The 18,166-nt window shown below is 50.1% G+C and overlaps 1 long non-coding RNA gene across 1 annotated transcript; it reads left to right on the forward strand.

Annotated features, from left to right (window-relative positions):
* Positions 1-6,779: 6,779 nt before the first annotated feature.
* LOC121058247 lies at positions 6,780-11,566 on the forward strand. Its single transcript, XR_005814129.1, has 3 exons — positions 6,780-6,885; positions 8,838-8,930; positions 9,941-11,566. It is a non-coding gene; the product is annotated as an uncharacterized LOC121058247 (long non-coding RNA).
* The last annotated feature ends 6,600 nt before the right edge of the window (positions 11,567-18,166 follow it).

An 18,166-nucleotide genomic window follows, 5' to 3' on the forward strand; every position in this document is an offset into this window, starting at 1 on the left:
TGGCTGGTTTCTGGCCACTCTTGTCAGAGGGAATTTTCCTTCCCCGTTAATTGCTTTTTGCACTCACCACTAAGCAGCGTCACAGAGGAAACTTCCACCCTTCGGACAGAGCGCGAACCTGCCCCGTCTGTGTGCACAGGCTCTCCCTGTCCACGTGCACTAATTTATCCTGTCCATGCGCACAGGATCGCCCTGTCCATGTGCACGTTTGCCCTGTCCATGTGCACAAATTTGCCCTGCCCATGTGCACAGAATTGCTCTGTCCATGTGCACAGGATCACCCTGCCCATGTGCACAAATTCACCCAGTCCATGTGCACAGGATCACCCTGTCCATGTGCGCAAATTCACCCTGTCCATGTGCCCAGCCTCGCCGTCCACGTGCAGCGGAGCAGCAGAAGGGCTGGAGCCCAGCACGGCGCACAAACCTCCCCGTCTGAGGAGCGCTGAGACGAGCCCAGGCTCCGCTCCCACGCTCTGCTGTACCACCACGGCTCCTCGGCTGGAAATAATGCTATGGTTAACTACAGACCATCTGTTATCCTCTACTTTCCTAGCGGAGCCTGTGTTCTTTATGGTTTATTAATATTTATTTAGCCTGTTTAAAACGTAAGCGTGTTGCAGGAGACTTGTGACACGTCTGTGACGATGTGAGCTCCCAGCTCAGCCCAGTGCACTCCGGGAGGGTCACGCAGGCTGTTCTCAGAAGGATTTCCTCGCTCAGCTGCTGGCAGGCAGATACACTGAGCATTTACACACTGCACGGGAGCATCTCGTATGCCCAGGACACTGGTCCTACATGTCCTGGGCATCTTTTCCGACTGCACAAGGGCACCGCCTTTGGTGGTCGGGGTTCTGCCCCCCACCCCACTGCCTGCCCGATCCTGGAGAACCCTCCTGTTCTCCTGCACCACCGGCACAGACACCGCGGGCCTTGCAATCAGAGAACACATAGAGGGGGACACAAAGTGTTTGTCTTTGGCACGTGTAAGCCCTCAATGTCATCTAACACTGATGGGATCTTTCTGCCTTCCCTGTACCGGGTAGCAACTGCCTGGCTGTCTGTTAAATTGTCTCCTTACTGTCCTACTTCAAGCACGTCGCTATTTAAAGCCTGCGTGGCTATAAACCCAAATGTTGAAGGCATCGGCACTGCGTTGAGGAAAGGGGAAGCCTAATTGCCTAATAATCCTGCGGAGGACTCACGAGGCTGCTATTAGCACCGTGCAGACAGAAGTGTGCAGTGACAATGCCAGCAGGATAAATCACCCGGAGGTAAGGCGGCTCTCAGCGGAGGTTTGCTTTCCACCCTCAATTCCCTTCCATTTGTAGGGCACCTATTCTGATCAGAAAACATCCCACCTCTGCTGTTATGGAAAGGAGCAGTGCCAGGGTGCCCCTCGCATGGCGGGTGCTGCTTGCTCGCGGCATGGCGAGCATCTTCTGCCCTTGTTGCTCCAGGGTTCATCAGGAAATATCATTTTATTGCACTGAAAAAGCCAGGAATGGGAAAGTAAATGAAGGAAAGGAGATTTACCACCAGCTTACTGCAAACACTTGGATGAGCATTAACATGCTGCAAGTGCAGATACAGCTCTTGATAACCTGCGAAGATGCTGGGCTGTAACAAGTCGAGCAGCTTCTCAGCAGACCAAGGAAAATAAAGTTTAGCATCAATTTTTAAGTTTTCCTCGTGCATTATTTAATAAGTGGTTTGAAACCCTTCTTGCATCACAAGATTTTAAAAATCATTCCTGCATTGGAAGAGGAAAAAGTGTATATGTTTTTGGCAACTGCAAAAACCTCCTCTTTGCAGCTTGAGGTGGCCTCAGCTGCACTGAGCGGGTGGCTTGTGGCTGATGGCAGCCAAAAGCACCACAAGAATACAAGGAAAAAAAGAAAATGCAAGGGTCCCTTGAGGTCAGGGGAGTGATAAATCCATGCAGCATAACTACACCACGGGGCTCAGCAGCGCATGGCACCTCTGCAGCACGGGGTGCGCCTGCCCGGTGCCCCGAAATGCCCCAGGCCCCCAGGGGTTTCTTCTTCCGAAGCAAGACACTGAGATTGCTGCAGCGAATATCAGAAAATATTTTATCTGTTGTCGGTGGTTTTTTTAAGGAGCCCTTGGCAAAGCTTTTTAACACATTTAATGAGAACTAGAAAAGACCGAATAAGTGAAAACGCATCTGTGCCATGGCATTCATGCGCGTGCTACTTCACGTGCCCTGGCCACTCTTGAGACAGAAAAGCTCATCCCTGCTAAAGTCCTGCCCTACTCACCCCCTCTTTTGGGGTTCACCCTGGCACCCCAGCACAGCTCTGCCTCCGGCCCTGGCCATTCACATAAGCCGGCATTGATCACACATCCTTGCTGCTGTTCTTCTGCCAAGCTGTGCCAAAGGGCACCTCAGCCCCTGCAAGACTGGATTTTCCTGAGATTCCCAGGCATTTCCCACTCTGAGCGAAGCACACCTCTTACTTTTCAGTGGAGGCGTCAAGCTGCTCGTGCTTTCCATCACGCTCCACCTTCCTGAAGGGAAGCTTTATTAGACCGCTCAGTGGATTTTGCGGTTAAAATAATGGGTGTTTTTCACTGTATGGCATCAATAAAAAAGTAAATACAAACAAGAGAGGCAGCGGCAGCAATGGATTTTCTGGCTTTTGCTCCCTGGGTTGAACTTGCAGATCTCTGATTCCCTGTAGGGAATAATAATGAAATGTCTAAGTGGAGCCAGCCAGCTCCTTGATTAAGCCTCATTACCAATGTTTCACCAAAGCCGTTTCAGATTCTCGGCTCTTGTTGCTGAGCCACTTTTCCCCTCATTATTGCTGCAGCCCTGACTCGTGCGGCAGCCTTGTGGCAGCACTCAGGTTCCCTCTGCGTCCATCCTCGTGCTTCCTGCCCGGTGCACGGCCCTGCCAGCTCCTCTTGTCTGGAAATTAATGGGATGGTTCACACCAGCAGGGTGAGTAGCCTTCTGCTTCCCAATTTCTGTAATGACCACGGCTCTAGGGCTGAATAAATCACTTGCTTTGGTAAAAATACATATAAAACGACCATTCTGATTCCTTGCGCAGCAATATGTATCCCAGTCGATGCAGTGCTATGGGTGGGTGAAGGCAGCGAGGTCTCGGCCAGCCCCAGACCCCCAGAGGAGCCGCATTGCCCCCAGCCCCCTCTGCAGCACGGGGCCACCCCACAGAAAAGCTTTTGCAGTTGAATCGATGATGTTCAGCGAAGCAGGATGGCGTGGGCTGCACCCACGCGGGCCCCAGGAGCTGCTCCATCACCAAGGAGGAGCCGCCGAGCACCCCAGGCAGCTGTGACAGCACCGGCCCTGGTGGAAGGACACACAAATGTACAGCGCTCACCCCTACCAATGCGCCTCTCCCTGCCTGGACAAGTAAACCAGCACTGGGCTCCCCTGGCAGCAGCGGAAGGAGGCTCTGTATGGTATTCTATACTTCCTCCCCCATTTAGATTGATTAATTGACCTTTAAAAATGTACCCACAAAATAAATGACCTAATAAAATGAATTATCCTCTTCTACACAGTGCTCGAAATCCACTGTAACTTGAGAGGAGACTAATGAAACATCGAAAGCATTGAAGAAATGACTAATGAAAGAAATAAACCTAATAAAGGGTAATTGATCAGCTGCTTGGAGGAATGCCGTGCGCGCCGGGGAGCCCTGCGGCCCTGCCAGCGCAGCGAGCAAAGCGAGCAGCACCAGCGCCTGCTCCTCCGTGCCCGGCGTGCTGCTGCGCGAGCAGCCCACCACGAATCGCCCTCCTCTGACCCAAGTGAGGGTCAAAGAGAAACATCACGAGTCCAGACCTCTGGGGTTGCTGCAGCTTCTTTAATTGTAGTTCGCACGAGTTTGGTAAACTGGACATGGAAGAGGAAACCTTGCTACGCTACAGTCACCTCCTCCGGGCTGGAGCAATTTTGTGCTTCGTTTCTGGCAATGACAGAGCCCTTATCTCTCCGAATAAAAGCCATTCCTTAATTTTTACGAGCTCCTTGGTAAGACTGGTGGAGCAGAATGATTGCCGTATATCCTTCCCTCTCCTCCACGTTTGGTGCGAGTGGATATTGTTCCCTGGGTGGGAAATAAAGGTGGAAGTGTCAACGTTGGATTTACAGCTCGCAATAAGCAGGGTTTTATCAACATTCCTCCGACAAATTATTTTTATTGCCAGCCTCTTACTGCCTGGAGCTGTGACCATGAAAAAGCAATTCGGAGAACCTGGCGTTGTGTTGCCTGCGGACGGAGTGGCCGATGCCCGCCGGAGCTGGCAGGAGTGAGGGGGGCCCTTGGTGATTTGGGGGGACACAGCCCAGCAAGTCTGTCCATGTCGTGTCTGCCCTGCAAAGGAAAATTCATTTTTTGCAGAAGCACCCCCAGAAAACCCACGCGTGCTCCTCCTGCAGCAGAGCGCTTGGCTTCACCGCCACGTGCTGCAGTAATGGATGGATCCATATTTACATATTTATTAAACAGTTATTAGAAACTCTGAAAGAGAAAGTCCTGGTGAAGCACTCATTAATAATCTCTCAAAGACTGCTGGATTTTGGGCCCGTGATGCAATTGTTTAAACAAGCAGGCATGTTTTACAATACAAATCGGATGTACTTCTGGATGGATTTCATCCATAATTCTATATTAAAAAGTGTCATATGAAGCTTGCACTCGTTACTCAAATTCCGTATCTTCCATTCGTTTATTTGTTCTTCCAATACAAAACAATTCACCCTCTGCAGTTATTTTAAGCAAATTAGGTTTTGTTCAGAGTTTCATTTCCATTCTGAAATATGTCCTTGCAGAAGCTTCGAGAGGTGCGGGCATTTTCAGCAAATCAATACATTCTGCTTGAACTATATTTTAACGGCGTTATTAACACTCGCAGCCACCACATCACTTGTAGCAGTATCTGGTGCTTAGGTAATACAACATGATTGAGCATAAACACAGGTTTTCTTCACTTCTGCCTCTCAAACATCAAGAACTGCCTGTTTTACTGGATATGTTGGCACCAGACTTGGCTCGCTCCCCGCTCCAGCACCCGGGGGGCCGAGGTGTGTGTGATGGGGCCAGGCAGATGCCCAGGGACGAGGGGTGTGAGCCCCCCCGAGCTGCTCCAGGCACGGTGCGGGTGGTCTCGGCAGCTTGATTGTCTCCTCTCCCTAATCATAATGACTGCAAGATAGCTGGAGGTGAAGAGAATATTAAAACTTTAATAAAGCCATCAAGACTGACACCACCTCTGGGCTCTGATCATTCCCGTGCATTACCTTTGATTATAATTTATATTTTTTGTTAAAAAAAAAAAAAAAAAAAAGAAGAAAAAAGAGGTCTTTAGAGGACTGGGGGCTAAAAATCAAGGTCTTGTGGAGTTGCTGGCAGGCACTGAGCCAAGGGGACATGTCACCAGCAAACCTGGCACCAGTGGAGGAGAAATCCCCGTCCCCTTGCAGCCGGGGCTGCAGGGGGCCAGGCTGTAGCCATGCCCCCCCCAGGGATGTTCCCTCCAGAGAAAGCCTCCCCTCATGTGCTCCATTGCAAGGATGCAAGCAGAGAAAAGGCTTTGGCCTCGGTCCAGGAAGTGCCCACAAATCCCTGTAAATCAACACTTTCCATCAGTCAGGGGTGCTGCCAGGAAGATCCATGGGCTGTTTGCGCACCGCTCCCGAGCGGTGGGTGAAAAAGGGAGCGAGAAGCAACTTAAACTGCCTGATTGTTTCCCATAACTTCAGTCCTCACCTATTGATTTTCCTGCTGTCCTCCCAGCCCCGCTGCCGCGTGATGGATACAGTTAATAAAAGCAGGGTGGGAGTCAGCGTTCGTTACGCGGGGCGCTGCTGGTGATGGCCCCGGTGCTGCTGCGTCCGGCGCTCGGTGCTGTGCGGGACAGCCTCGGGGAGAAGCCACCGCAGTCCCCAGGTACCCACTCTGCCCTTGGCCCAGAGGGACCCCACACACCGCTCCAGAAACCCCAGACATCGTTAGTGGGCCGGGTGCTTCCCATTCTGCCATGCACAGCTCCGTGTTGGTGCGCCACACGGGCTCACCAAGGAGGAAAAGGCACTTTGTGTTTATTACAGCGCGGAGCGGTGCCAACAGGAGCATATTTTAGCCCCAAAACACCCACTCGTTGCACCCACTGTAACCACTGAGGAGCTTATGCTTCCCTCCTCCATCCAGCAATCCCGAACCGCCAGCTGGGTTGCTTTGAGGGAGGACAGCGCGCGTCCCCTCGAGCTGCTCGCCGGGGAAGTGCCCACGCCATGGCAGCAGGAGGGGATCCCTCTGCAGCTGGAGGAAATCAGTAGTGTGCTTTTAACCTGCAAGTATAAATCTCAATGACAACTTTATTAAAATGACCTTTAAAAAAAAAAAAAAAAAGTCACTGTCTCACAACTCATTGTTTGAGTTATTAGCTCAGAGAAAACAGGCCTGAGAAATCTCTGACAGGTGCATTGTCAAGAGTATTTATTTGGAGTTACACAAACAATAACTTCATCCTTCTGAATGTGCTCTTTTTTTTTTTTTTCTCTCAATAAAGAATAACAAATCCAGAAATGAGCAGAAGAGGAAAACTGCAATTAATGCTAATGCTACACATCTCCCTTTTTTTTTTTTTTTTTAAATCTCCCTTTTAAACAGGTGTCATAACAGCCAGGAGGAAGGACACCTGTGAGCCGCAGCTGAAATGCTTCCCAGTGCTGCATAAAAGTGGGCTGGGTGGGGGCTCCCAGTTAGTAAGGGATGAATCCTGGTCTGTGGGGGTTTGTATTTGAGGACTCCAGCCCCATCTTCATCCAACTCATTGTGTGTGTGCAGAGCAGCTCCTAGAAGGAGCTGTGTGCTCCTCCAGCAGGTCAGTGGGGTGCAGGCGGGGCTTGGGGTGCAGCAGCTCTGATGGTCTGGGCTTCTGAACAGTGTGCTCAGTCTCTGCTAATTAATCTCCATATCCCTGTTAGTGCAGCCCTGCAATGTTCTGGGCTGATGATTAATTGTTGTGGTGAGTTTTAAATTGCAATGAGTGCAAATTGAACAATAGCTCAAAACCAACACTAAGGTCATTGACTTAAAGTATTGAAGAAATGTCTGTATGTTGCAATAAATCCCAATTCTAGCCTCTTGCAGCTTGATTTGCGGAAGTGGGGGTGCTGGTTTGGCTTTGCTGCTGTCCTGCTTTGGGGACAGTGCAGGACACTGATGTGTTCAGCTCAGGGGGTGCCCCACAGCACATGGCCTGACATGGGGGCTCCTTCTGGTTTTTATACAGGATCCTGCTTTAAAATAACTGCTTGATGAGTGCACTTAGTGCTAATGAAATGAAAAATCTTGCTGCAGAGATGGAGGAACTGTTAAGACAGCTTTAAATATTGTGCTATTCTGTCGACTTCTAAGTGGACACATTTTCTGTAACATTCCTACACTTATTTGTTCTTAACTTTAAGAATATCACTGCAGGGATAATAATTCAATTTTGTGAGTGGGAGAGAAAGCAAACAGAGCTGCCATGCTGTTTGCTCTGGGAAAGGAAAAGCCCTTGCAGAGCCTGGAGGTGAGGCCAGCTTTGCCCTGACAGTGAATTGCTTTCTCCCAGAAATGGAGACCTTAAATTGCTGCATTGTATAAATAGTGGTCAGCAAAATCTGGAAATGATGGAACTCTTTAAGCTAAACTTACCTGCTAGGTCAGGCTGGGCTTGGGACTTAGGTTATTTGTTTTCTGCAGTGTGCCACAGTAATCAGTGCCAGGTCCACCTGCAAAATCCAAGACATCTTCTAGAGGAAATGAAACTTTAAAGCAGTATGATGAGGCATCTAAGGATATGCAGTTAACCAGTGAAAGGGAGCTTGGAAACATCTGTGGCAGCTAGGAACTAGAGGCTGCTCTTGATAAGTTCTTGGGTTTGTAGGATGCAAACAATAGCTGTTCTTCAGTAACAGCTTTTGCAGTACTACATGAAATAGCTATCAAGAGAAGTCACCTATAAGCAAGTAGTTTTTTTTGTCTGAGTTACAGACATGTGATTGATCCTCAGCATGTGATAAAATCTTCTTAAGAGAAACAAATGAATTTTCTATAGCTGAGTGACTATTGCTTAAAGTCATATGCACAGTGACTATAAATGGCATGAGATTGTCCTCTAGGTAGAATATAGCTACGAGAGCCTTATTTATCATGATGGAAACAACATTTTGATGCAAATTCTCCAGTTCTGTTGGCAATTCTTAATTAGCCTGTATATCAAAACAGGTATAAATGCAGTTTCCTCTCAGGGATATGATATTATCAGGAGGGGGTTTGTATGCTTTCCAAATTGTTCTTCAGCTTTAAAAGCCCTATTGTAGCCTGCACAACAGAACTGAAGGACTTCAAGCTAAGCATTTTCCCAGTGCAGAACCCAAATCCTTGAGTGATAGCATTGGTGTGGCTGGGGAGGAGCAGCAGTGCAGAGCAAATGTTATAAATTACCCAACATCTCCTGCTTGTCTCACTCTTTTCAAGCAAAGTGAGTTTACGAATGTATACACCTTTCTGGGATAATAATTCATAGTACTAGTATTTCACAACATTTCACGCAGTCTCTTCCAAAGGAAGACAATTGGGGCGGTGTAAGAACTGTTCTGCACTAATGGAGTGTAGCTGAAGGTGCTCGGCGGCTACATGGGCTCGGTTCCTGCAGCCCTCTTGCTGGTGCTGCTCGGCCAGGGCGAGCTGGGGGCTGTGCCCCCAATGGGACTGCTCCGGGGGGACAAAACCTGAGTCCAACAGCAAAGCCTAAAGCCCTCATTTCTCCTTGCTGTTATGATATAGCTAAAAACAGCTCCAAACCTGCCCTTGTGAAGCCTGGAGGAGTAAGAGGATTAAGAGCGATGTGAAATTAAATGCCAGCTTCTCCAGATAAAGGTGAGCGGGGGAGGCTCTGCGGGTGCCTCTGCAGAAGCGGGGGGGGTTGCAGGCAGCAGAGCTGCTGTGTGCCAGCACTGTGGCAAAGGGTCTGCTCCTGGCCTGGTCCCTGGGTCCTCCTCCCTGCTCTGCCCCATGCTGAGCCTGGCTGGGCTTTGCCTCTTCTGAGAAATGGCCCCAGCTCTTATCTTTGGTCAGCTTTTCCTCCTGCATAAAATGACTGTGTTTGCCTAAAGACTTGAGGCTGAGAAATAAAGGATAAACTGAATGTATCCATCTGCTATAAAACATTAACTCCTTGACTCAGCAAGGAGTTATGGCCACTTTGGGAACCCTCAGGGAGAGGAGAAATGTTTGGCAACAGCTGAAGCAAATGGTAATGAAGATTTATTGAGGTCTGCAGTGACAAGAGTTTATTTAGGCTCCTACCAAGTGCACCTGAGTGCAAGGTACCAAAGAGCACCTCCATGGGATGTTGGGGGGATGCCTGGTGTGTCCCCAGCAAAGGCCAGGCACAAGAGCTGGACTGGGCACTGAGTTGATGGCACAGAACTCCCTGGTGCAGTTTCCACTGGAAATATGCTTGCTTCGGGGTCCTTCAGAAAGTCCCAGTGTGCCCAGGAAATCCCCTGTGCTGCACAGCTGTGGCCACTGCTAAATGGGCATGCATCTGCCTGCTGACATGGGTTGTCCAGTTAAGCCAGTGTTTAGGAGAAGCCTGCTCTGCAGAGCTCTGCTTTGGATGTGAGAAAGGAAACCTGTTTTTCCTCCTAAAGGAAGCTTACACTGCATATACATTTGAATGCCAGAAGCTTAATATATTGTAGACAGGAGCTGTTCCATCATTCTGGGACAACTCAAAATTTTAATCAGCAGTTTTGGCTATTAAGCTGCCTTGGGTTGGCAAAAGTTTGTTACTGTAGGTTAAAATACCCATGGCCCAAACAAACACAAAATTAGTTTGAGGTGCCAAAGCAGCAGAGCAGTTAATGTAATGGTCTCATTTGCAGGGGCCAGCTGCATGCAGCCAAGCACCCGTGCATCATCTGCCTGTACCAGTGACCGTGGTGATTATTGCCTTCGGTTTCAGCCCAAGACCTAAAGCTGTGAGGGTACGCGGGAGAACAGGAGCTCCTAAAAGCCACTGTCATGGTTCTCAGGAGCTGCTGGATGTGTTGCTGTCAGGAACAAAATTGTTCCAATGTTCAAAATGTTGCAGCACGCCCGGTGTTGCACTGATCCATCCTGCAGCTCTGTCCCCAGCCCTTGCTGGGACATCGCTGCTGGGCAGCTGCCCACAGAGCAAATGGCAGGCTGCGATGGGGAGAACCAACATGGGAAGTGGTAGGTGGAAAATATCTGCAGGCTGGTGGCTGAGAGCTGGTTTTAAGGACAGAAAATTCATGATGGGTGAGAAATGTACAAGTTCACTTTGATTAACCTGGAGTACAGGGGCTCGCTGTGTTGTTCTGTTCTAGCAGCTGGGCTGATCGTTATTTCTTATGACATTGCCAAAGCTTCCTGAACTGAAAAGGTGCTGGGAACAGATCTCCCAACCCCGGTCTTTCTGCCAAGCCTCTCTGCAGGTAGCAAAAGCAGAAGCATGTCCATCATATTCAGTGTCTTGTCTCCCAAAATAACCAGTAAGTGATGTTGCACACAGTTCCAGGTGATGTGACAGCAGGCAATTACAGCTTCCTGCCTGCACCGCAGCCTCCTCCCTCCTCCTCTCCTTATACCCTTGCAGTTTCCCTTGCTAAGAACTGTGGCTGTGGATTTTCTTTATCCCTCTAAACACATAATCCACCCATGAACCCTGTTGGTCCCTTGCAGCTCATTCTGACAAAGCAGTGCTCCATAAGCCTAATAATGCTTTCTTTTAAAGAAACATCTGATTTTATCCCTTCTAATTGTCTTTGCCTGCAATCTGGGTGGGGTAGGGGGAAAGCTGTAAATGTAAAGCTGTCAGCTTCTTGGTCTAAGAAGCTGGATCTTCAAAGTCTTGCCAGATTCAAGTGCACCTCTCTGAGAGCTGCTGGCAGAGGTGTGAGCACAGCCATCTGTGTGGGGCAGACCCAGATGTGTGCCCCACTTGCCTGGGAGAGGCCTTTGTGCAGCTTGCTTTGCTTCCTGGGTGTTTCTGCGGGTGACTTCTTGCCCAGTCCTCCTCCTCCTTTGCCCAATGGCCCTAAAATCTGACTTGTTCTATGACTTTTCATTTAAAAAAAGAAATTTTCTTGGATTTCCAGGCACTGAAGTAACACTGGAAGAAATTAAACATTTTGGGGTCTCCTGGGTGGAGTAATTGCTCTCTGTGCCCTGAAGCTTTTGGGGGGGAAGGGAAGGGTGGATGACAGTATCTAATAATAATTCCATGGTGTCTCTCTTTACTGATGTCTTGAAGGGTTTGTACAAAAAACAGGGAAGAAAATCAAAGTGTTGTCAGAACACTGGCTAAGGAAGTGGAGGTTCTTAAAAACGGCAGTGGCCCAAAAGGCAGCAGTATGACCTGTGGAGGGGAGCTGTGTGTGCTCTGCAGGGCAGTAGCAGCCAGGATTAGGCACACAGAGATAACCGAGGAGGACAGCAGCCTGGGCGCGTTAGGATGACTTGCCCTTTCTGTTGGCCAACTCTTGTCTTCATCACAACAGATTGGGGCTGAACTCAGCTATTTCTGCTCCTGCAAGACCCCAGGCAAAGCCTCAGTGGAAGGCTTCTGTGGATGTCTCCCAGCTGGTAGGACGTGAAATGTAAAGAATAAAACACAGCAGAAAGCCACCCACCCTCCTCTTACAACTGCCCTGAGGTGGCACAGCTGTCCCAAAGAGCCCTGTGCCACGTCCCCAGCAGCAGCACCCACGTGCTGGGCACTGAATGGCTCCTGCCCTCTGCCATGCTGGTGCTGATGTCCTTGCTGCTTCCATCACATTTGGCACAATTAAGCCTTAAATATATATATATATGTTATCAAATCAGAATAATAGCCAAGAAAAGACATCAGTACTTAGCTGGGAAAATGGGACAGTGTGTGTTACAGCAGCAAGGAGCAAAGAGAAGCCCTCCAGGAAACTGAATTTAGTTTCAATCATTGTAATGACACCTTGTCCAGGTGTGCAACCAGGGAACGAGGTGGCGGAGTTGGGTATTGAGCAAACAGACCAGCTCTGGGAAATGGCACCCTGTTATTGACGGGATGATGACTTCTGTCAGGGTGTAATGTGCTCTGCGGTTAGCAGCGCTGGGCTCTTGGACCGCGAGCAGTTTTCCCCATCCTCACTCTGCTCCCTGAGCATGCACAGACACTGCCAGTGCTCGGCACCGGTAAGGGCGAGCCTCTGGCTCTGCTTTCATGGCTCCTTTTTAGTTAAATTGGCTTGATTCCCATCAGCTGCTGTGCTTGGGGGTACAGGGGGAGGCTGGCAAGTGGTCCAGCCCCTGCTGTCCCTGTGTCCCTCTCCTGTGTGCAGACAGGGCCATGAGCATGGGAAGCTTCTCCTGAGATGAAACCTCCGGTGTGGTGCTGTGGTCTTGACTTATGTGATGAAATATAACTATTATATAAGCATATAATCACGTCGCTGAATTCAAAACACACGCTTGCTTTCCTTCTGGGCATCCCGGCGGGCTGGAGGCAGCTCCAGGAGGGGCTGATGTGCAGGATGAGCCCCTGGTGCAGTCCCCGCTCCCCCTTGCTGAGGGGTTTGCAGGCACTGGTCCGGCTGGTGATGGGGAACCCCCGTGCTCTGCCCGGTGCCCACAGTCTTGGGAAGTGGGGCAGGGGGTTAATTGGAGCATGCAGAGAGATTTCTGCTTATCGCAGATCTCTGGCCGGAGCTAAAATGATATACATGGCTTTAGGGAGGGTGGGAGTATTTCTCCCTTTAAATAACAGCACCTACATTTTTAATTTAGGTAGCACAATAACTATAAACCCTACAAAGCGATTCCTCATTTTAATAATCTCTCAAGTTTTACTGTGATTGATCAAAGATATTAAATTTAATAAGAAAATTTATCAAGGTTATCTGATGTCGAAATGAAAGAGAGCCTGACTCTTTTAACTCACCGGGGGATGCTGTGTTTGTGCCTGTCCATGTTGTACAGCCAAGTCCCGAACGCAGGCAGTAGCAACAAAACCCAGAGATATGAAATATATGGAATATATGCAATATGCAGCCAACCCCGATGGGGGCAGGAGAGGGAATCGGGACGGGGCTCTGGCTTCAGAAGAGGGCTGTGCTGAGCTGTTCCCCCTGCATGGGCCACAGCTCGTGGTGGGTCACCGAGAGGGTCCTGAGCCACCCCACCTGGAGCACGCCCGGTGCCTGAAGGCAGGCGAGGGGGAATCGGCAAGCAGCGTCCTTAACTGATGTTCCCAAGCACTCGCATTGACACCAGGAATTCAGCATACAACACCTAACAGTGGCGGTGATTAAAATCGCTTTGACTTCAATGCTGTAGGTGTAACTCAATTACGGGAGGGAAAGCCCGCTACTTTAACGCAGTTATCAATCTGAATTAAATAGAGCATTTTTAATAATGGAGCTCGTTCCAGGAGGCTTTCCACACCAGCTTCATCTTTATCCTTTCGATACCTTTAAAAACTACCCAAAAGGAAAAAATAAGCAGCAAAAGCTCCGCTGGGTTCAGTGCATAGAGTAAAGCGTGTGTTGGCATACACCTGCTGCTGACTGCTTTCCTGCTCTCCAGCACGGCTCTGCTCTTGCCACCAGCACGAAGCTGGTGCTGGTGAGAGGGTGCGATGCTCCCCGGATGGGGCTGAGAGCCGGGACGAGCCCCGCGGGCCCTGGGGTGCTGTGCAGTGGGCAGAGCGGCTCCCGCGGCGCGCTGCAGGAGGTCTGCACAGCCAGCTGTAACCGGGAGTTATTCTGCTCGTGAAGAGCCTGAATTGCATTTTATATTTCTTGTTAATGTTTCATTTTCTCCTCGAGCTGAAGGATAAGCTCCGTTTATGAAAGAGGTTGAATATCCATCAAGAATTTGCTCAGACAGGTCAAGTGGAAACTGATGTATTCAAATATTAACTGTAAAAAGTGTCCATTATCTGTAAATTAAAGCCTGCCAGGAGCAGATAGCTGCGAAGCAGTGAGCCCTGGCGTCTCACGCCGTCGGGGGAGCCTCGGCAGGAGGGGGCCGAGGGCTCTGGGGCTGCTCTGGCAGGAGTAGGATTTCCTTGTGACCCAGAAAAACACTTGGGTAAGGTGGGATTCCTGACCCAAGGGGCACTGCCACAGCTGGGGGGAGCCTGTCGTGGGGCTGTGAGTTGCTGTGTCGCAGGGGGGAGGAAGAGCAGCCCTCCTCATCCTGGGAGGATGGGGTGAAATGCAGAGGGAGACCATTGGACTGACAACGCCTCAGCACATAACTCCTTATTTCTCTGCTCAGGAGCGATTCTGCCTTTGAAAACCACGTCCTGCCTAGCTTCCAACCCTAGAAGAAAAAAAAAAAAACAGAAAAGACCCTTAATTTACATAGCTGCAATATTGAATTACCATTACGCTGATGAATAAATAAAGAATACAGTTTCTGGAAATTACCATAGATCAACAATCAACATAAAATGGCTCATTATTGTCGATGTGGTTTATGACGGGTGGCCATTAACATGAAATTGAATCAATAATGAGAGAACTTGCAGGGAATGCGCTGTGTAATGGAAATCCCATCGCAGAAAGGTGTTTTATACGGCCGCGGAGCACCGAGCTGCAGCAGGGTGTACATGCTCTGCATGGCGATGGCCTGCCTGGTGCTTGCACGTGCAGGCACCCCGTGGCTTGTTCCTGTGGTGGGTGGCACCGTGTGTGCCCTGCCATCACCGCGGAGCCCATGGGCAGTGCTTTGCCTCTCTGCCCTGTGCCAGCTGGTGGGTGACAGTGGGACGTGGGCAGTGCTCCTGCTCCGGGGTGGTGGGCACAGGGCCTGGGTGCCTTTCCCTGAGCTGCCTGGGCCACTTGCTGCAGAGAAAGCAGAAATATTGTCCTGGCGCCTCGGCGATGCTGCAGTCCTTGCAAAGAGGCTGAGGAGAGGAAAGTGGGAGAGCTGAGCCCCGCTCACAAGAGCGTGCGCTGGGGCAAATGTCCCGGTGTCCCAGCACCCTGTCCCCAAACCCAGCACTGCCCCTGCAAACATCCCATGGCCCAGGCCATTTTCCAAGGAAACAGCACACGGAGGAGAAAGGAAGAATCATTCATTTCAAAGACTAAAGCGCATTTTGCTAATCAGAATTACAAAGAGTAGGAAAAAAAAAAAAAAAACACAACAACTCTGTCCTCTAAATGCTAAATTTGCCCTTGGACACAGAGAACAAATTGATAATTATTGTTCTAATTCTTTTCCCTGAAGGTCTGGCTGGATAATTAAATGTGTAAGCTTTCTAGAGATTGAATACCTCAGTATATAATTTGTCGCTTCCCGAAGCACGCTGTCCTGCTGCCTATTGCCTGCTCCAACCAGCGCTCCATCAGCCTTACGCGCCTACCATGTGCACTGCTTGCTCTTGTTTCTGCCTAAGGGACTTAATGAGCCCCTTTGTCATTTGTTCTGTGCTATAAGAAGTAAATAAACTTGTCAGCTGATGGCCTGAAGTGTGCGGAGATGAGTGGGGAAATACAAAGCCCAGCAGTGCTCTGTGCTGCCACGGCTTGCGCTGAGCTGCTGGCGGAGCTGGGACCGGGCATCGAGAGCATGGGGTTTCGCTGTGCCTGCTGCTGGCAGGGCTTGGAGCTGCTGGCAGGGCTCAGAGCTGCTGCCCCCAGCTCTGGGCTGGTGCTAGTGCGTGTTGGCTCTGAGCTGGGTACCAGCAGACCCCTTTATTTCATCCATGTCTCAAGCAACAGCTTGGCAAAACTTAAAAACGCAGACTGACGTGGACACCGCGCAGTGACAAGGCAGAGAGAAGGGCTGATTCTCAAGGTTTTAACAACAGACAACACTCCAATGCTTTAAATGCCTCTCCTTGCTGTGTGACCCGTGGTCAGTCATGGCCCAGGTCCCCCTTCTCGCCTGCTGAGCCCCAGGCACAAATCGTGGGGTGCAGCAGGAGCAGGCCCTGAGGAGGGCTCGCCGCAGCACCTCTGCTCTCCGTCTCTGCTTCATGGTGCCTTGCAGACACTGATAGGAAAGGTGTGTGTTAAAATCCAAATGGAATGGTGATCCTCTCAGACTTCAGGCTAAGCTATTCCTGAATCAGTCCAATAACAAGCTGAGAACATAAATTGCTTTGACTTTATTTTAATTTGGCTGGCTAAAGCGTTGCTGCTCAGGGTTAGCACTGCTGTCACACACGACACCCTCTCCAGGACTCTTCCCACTCCGACAACAAGGAAGCATTGCTGAAAATGTGTTTGCTTTCCATTTTAAAATAGAAACCCCAAAGTGTGAAGCAAAACTTGCTTCACAAACCAGGAACATAAACGCTGAATTCGTGAGCCACACGTGATTCTGAATTACCGAGCAGACAGCCCCATAAATCTCCAGACTTAGACCTTAAAAACTGATCAGGGATATTAAAACAAAGTAGATTTGAAAGATATGCAGAGCCCAATATTATTTAAAGCCTCATAAGCCAGTAATAACACTTTAAAATCCATCCTAAATCTTACCAGGAGCAAGGGAGGGTCTGTTTGACACCAGGAGCTGATGAGCTGCGTTTTATGTCTTGTGAACGAAGTGTGTTAAGGAAACAAAGAGACGAGCATGGAGAAGTGCTGGTGCTGGGGCGGAGATGGGAGGGCACAGGACCAGGACCACTGCCCACCCCGTGTCGGCCACCTCTGTAAGCCAGCAGCCCGAGGAAGGAGCGCTCCCAGCCCTGTCAGCTCTTTCCTGCTGATTTCCCCTCCCTCGCAGCCGATGCTCGCAGGGCCCATTACCCGTAAATGAGCTGGGTTTTTAATTTCTCCTGCCCATTCCCATCTGCCTCGCAGGAACAAAACTTGTTTGCGCAGAGCACGAGGAGACTTGGAGGTGCTCTCTGGCTGTGGCTGCTGAAAAGCACAGGGAGGAGAGCACAGCCCCGTGTTCATGCTGTCCGTCTGTCCCTTGCTGTCTGTCCGATGCCATCACAGCATTCCCGGGGCAGGTGCTGCCTCTGGTCAGCTCTGCACGAGGTTCATGGCAGCCTCGGTGCTCCTCTTGGCTGGCCGGCATCTACCAACTGGATCCTTCTTCTAAAGCAGGGCCTGTGGGCTGCGAATAGTGCAGCAAACTCACATGCAGGCAGTCCTTTCTGGGCAAAAAATCCGTTTCCCCACTCCGCAGCTACCTGCATGGGGTGGAGCAGAAGGCAGCACGTCTCTGTAAGCAGGGCCATGCTTGGGGAGAGGCAGATTTTGATCTCCTTCAGCAGCATCTGCTCCGAGATTGCGCTGCGCCCTATCTTCTGCAGGACGTGGTCCGTTCTAAGCCTCCTGCCCCCGGCACTTTCCTAGCGGACCTGTCTGGCTCCGTGGCCATGCGGAGATAGGTGACATCAGCTGGGGATGGAAGCAATGCAAGTGCATCGTCTGCCCTCCCTGAGAGCTGGTCACCTTTCCCCTCAGTGACTGAGGACAATAACCCCTCGTGCCACCACTCCTGCCTGTGGCACCCATGGGTGCTGCTCCGCCAGGTGAGAACCGGCCGGTGGGCGCAGGATGCGGCACGGAGCCAGCCCGGCGGCTGTCAGCATCCTCAGCACCACGAATCGCTCGTCACAACGTGGGCTGGAGATGGGAGATCTGTTTTTCCTGGTTAATAAGGTTTATTTTTGTTCCAAATGAATAATACATGATTAGTGTCAAAATAAATTACAGTCCTTCCATTATAAACCACTTTGCTGTTCTGTATCTTCTCCTCTCCCTGTCTTTCTGCTTCTTTCAACTATCTTTCTTTCCCTTCTGCTGCTTCTCCCTCTTTAAAGTCCCTTCTTCCTCCTGTCACTGTTACACCATTCATTTTCACAGCGGCAGAACAGAATATAAATTTGATGCCTTAGGGCTCAGCAAAGTTAAGAGCATGTTGCATTAGGAAGTGCACTGATTGGTCTAAATTATGTAAGAGCAAACCAAAGCGCTTGGGAATTCACTCATTTGATATAAACAATAATAATATAAAAATCTAAACACCGTCGTTCCTCAGCTATGCTTGGTCCCCAGGTTTGGGGGGAAAGCTGCCCCCAGTGCCTGCCCCGGTCTCAGTCCTGCCGGGTGCTGGGGCCATGAGGTTCAAGTGCACAC

The sequence above is a fragment of the Cygnus olor genome, chromosome 21 (genome assembly GCF_009769625.2).
Source record: "Cygnus olor isolate bCygOlo1 chromosome 21, bCygOlo1.pri.v2, whole genome shotgun sequence".
NCBI lineage: Eukaryota > Metazoa > Chordata > Aves > Anseriformes > Anatidae > Cygnus > Cygnus olor.